This window comes from Arachis duranensis, chromosome 1, assembly GCF_000817695.3.
Source record: "Arachis duranensis cultivar V14167 chromosome 1, aradu.V14167.gnm2.J7QH, whole genome shotgun sequence".
In the NCBI taxonomy this organism is placed as follows: Eukaryota; Viridiplantae; Streptophyta; class Magnoliopsida; order Fabales; family Fabaceae; genus Arachis; species Arachis duranensis.
In genome coordinates this window covers 16,915,416-16,919,018 of record NC_029772.3, presented here as the reverse complement: position 1 = coordinate 16,919,018, position 3,603 = coordinate 16,915,416, and the positions used below count along the sequence as shown (strand labels likewise).

At 29.6% G+C, this 3,603-nt stretch overlaps 1 long non-coding RNA gene across 1 annotated transcript; it reads right to left on the bottom strand.

Annotated features, from left to right (window-relative positions):
• Positions 1-2,709: 2,709 nt before the first annotated feature.
• On the bottom strand, positions 2,710-3,426 carry LOC110279231 (uncharacterized). The gene is made up of 3 exons (XR_008005939.1): positions 3,354-3,426; positions 3,040-3,066; positions 2,710-2,917 (listed from the first exon to the last, which is right to left on the bottom strand). It is a non-coding gene; the product is annotated as an uncharacterized LOC110279231 (long non-coding RNA).
• Between the last annotated feature and the right edge of the window lie 177 nt (positions 3,427-3,603).

Sequence of the window (3,603 nt, the reverse complement as noted above, 5' to 3'; positions counted from 1 at the left end):
AAGAGAAGAATTATATACCTCTAATTGACGGATGGTTCATATTGAAGAGACTCACCTATAAATTGAGTTTTTCTTTAATTCATTTCAATCAAGTCATTCAGATAGAATAACATAATATTTCTTTGAGTAGTTTTCTCCTATATATAGAGAGAGAAGTGTGTTCTCCTTTTGTCAAGAGAGAGTGTTATTGTAATCTCCTTGTGATAGAGAGAAGTTGTAATTCTCAAAGAAAGTTATTCAATTGTTTCTATATTTTACACAAATTTCTAATTTTTTTTATCTCTATATTTTGTTGTGTCATTTGTCTGGTACCTAACACATCTAGTTGCCTAATATGGTTGATAGGTTAATATATGTATGTTCTCTAAGCTCCTTCTTTTACACCTATTAATTATGTGGATATTCACTCCTTAAAATACGAAATACACCTTCTAAATTTAGTATCCAGAAAAAATATTATTTGTAAGCACTAAAAAATTATTAGTTTTCTCAAATATAGCAGCCAAATATTGTCGTTTTAAATGATCTCATTTTTAAGCTTAATGATTTTAAATTATCCTAGATTTATACATATTCATTATTTTGATTAATAACGATGTCAAAATTTTCTAGCAGGTCTTTCACTATAAGGAGGACAACAAAGAAAAAATAAAGAGGGGGATTATGTGGATGATAAGAAAAACGATAAGTTTTTATGATGAGACAAAGACTTTTCAAAAAAAAAATGGTAAGCATCGCCCATCAGGAATAAATGCATATCATTGAAAATGTTTCCTACAATATCAATTGAAGGACGAGACAAAGGTAACAAATAATAAATTGATATTTCATTCTATCTAATTTTAAACCCTTTGAATCACTGTTTAAGAAGCTTATTGAATGTGATGGTAACAAAACTTTATCTCGAAATACTCTTATTTTATATTTCTTTCCCTTAAATCAAATATGGCTACGTAAAAGACTCCTTAAGTTTTATTAATTCATCCCACGCTCATTCGTATTTGTATCTTTATTTATACGAAAAGTGCAGACAAAATACTTTAAATCGTTTGAAGCAAGCGTATACACATATTGAGAGTTCCAAAACTTTGGCTGAACAAAGAGATGAAGAGGTAATCAATTTATATTTTATTTTAGATATTTCTTCATTTTTTGTTATTTTCATTTGTTAGTTATATGATTATGTCAATATCAATGTTGTTACAAAAGCAATTACAGAGAAAACACATAATTAGAGAAAAGATATAGAATATGGTTCATAAAAAAAAGACGGAATGGAAATCTAGTATGTCTATAGGAAGTAATTACGAATATTGAGAACTAATATGAATCCTACAAGGAGCTTTCACAAAATGATTCGCTTGCACAAGTCTTTGAAAAGGGACAAATATGACGAGTTCATAGTGTAGGTTTTGGACCACGTCCCACTCAACTTTTTTGGTAATACTGCACAACAGTCAGACTCTGGTGCGTAAATTGAGGAGCATTAGAAGATGATTATCGAATTAAAGGCAGCGGCAGAACAAAAGAAGATTAAGAGATAGACGATGGAGAATCTTTTGAGATACCTAATTCAACAACAAAGAGATGATTTGTCATCTGACGTTGCTGTAGAGTTGGATTCTTTGGGAAGTGCACCGACTTTATTTCTCGCAAGACCATCTTCTTCTGGCAATCGTGACTTACAAGAAAAGCTATGAGTTTAAATCAACTGAAGTAGAGACTATAAAATTCTAGTTGATTTTGTCTTCACATTTTATTTACCTAATAGTACTTTTTTTTTAATTTATAGGCAATGATGAACATATGCACTTATGACAAATTTATTTTCATTTTATATATTATTTTTATTTATATATTATTTTCATTTTATATATATATTATTTTTATTTATTTATTTTCATTTTAGCATTTTGCTTTTTAATTTGATTAAATGTTTTTTATTTTAATTAACTTTAATAAATTAAACAAAAATAAAAAATTATTGAATATGAAATAGAATAAAAAGAACCAATAATGAAAATAAATAATTTGGCGGCAGTTTATAGAATCGCTGCAAAAAGATTGTAATATTTGTATTTTGGTTTTAGCAGCGGTTGTGAAACCACCGCAGTAAAAATGACAAGTTTTGTTTCCTTGTTGGCATATTGTGGTGATTCAAAACCACCGCTAAAGGATAAGCAGTATTTGTTTCAACTGATTAACTGCTGTTGAATATGTGTGTATGGTAGTTCATTTATTTTATTGACAAAGTATCATAACCGATATATACATTGGATCATCTAAGCAGCACGCGAAACGCGGGTTGTATTATGCATGCTAGTTTCATATTTAAATGGAATCAACTTATCTCTGTCTTAATTTGCCTTCCACAACGGTTCTTAACGCCAATTTTCCACAAGGTTCTGAAAACCGAACCGGTCATCGAACCGCTTGGTTGAACCGTAAAAACCGTTTTATAATAAAATAATAAATAAAATATAAATAAGCACATAAAAATATAATTATAGTCTAATCTAAACTTGAAAATATCATTCAAATTAAAAGCATTACATAAACCAAATGTTATAATCTCATTCAAATACAAATTCAAAGTTCAAAAGTCAACAAACAAACAACCAAACATAACATAGCAGCATCAAAATGAGCCAAATTTGTCATCAACCATCAAAATCCTCCATAATTTGCTGCAGATTTGCGTCATTGATTTCATCACCTTCATTTCCACTACTTGAACCAGAAAAAGCAAGTGGTGCAGCATAAAATGTACTAGTACTACCACCACCACCACCTTGATCTAAATCAGCATCAATCTCATCTAAGAAAATATAATCATATTTTTGTATTATGCAAGTATCATAGATGTAGTAAATTACACCGGTAAGCAGGATAAGGAAAAATGATCCCAGTACTGATCCTGCATTCATCAAAACTCCATCTTTAGAAAATTTTCACATTTACTTGCTTTCAGGCTAATTAATAATGATACCAAGAAAGGCATTAAAAAAACAGAGAAGGCATAATGAAGTGAAAACTAACCTGTTGTTACCAGAGCTGTTGATGGTCCTACAACTACACCAGTAAACTTAGATCATGCAATCACTTGAAAAAGCAATAACCCTGAATTTGTTGAACAAGTTAAAAGGTACATAAAGCTAGTCGGAATCATGGACTGATTCATTGATTTGGATGTCTAATGTTTTCATGAAATTCATCTACTTGCTTCAATTATTTGTTAATAAACATCTAAGAAAGAATCTACTCCAAAACAACAAGAGTCAAGCTTAATTAAATTGGCTATTAGTCATGTCAAATGCAACAAAATGAAAAAATAAAATAAAAAAATAAGCTACCTTTATGGTTGTCTAAACAACTGAATTCATTCTTTGTACTATTCCAACTACACGTGTTCCCTTTTGATTCACAGTAATCTCAACTCTCAAGTTCACAACAAATGAACATTGAACAAACAACATCCAAATTCCAAAATCAGAGTATACAAACAACATCTCAGGTTCAAAAAATTCATAATTCAATTCACAAAATCATCTCTCAAAATCAGAGTATACAAAACGTCAAAACCAGAGTTCACAATGACAAAAT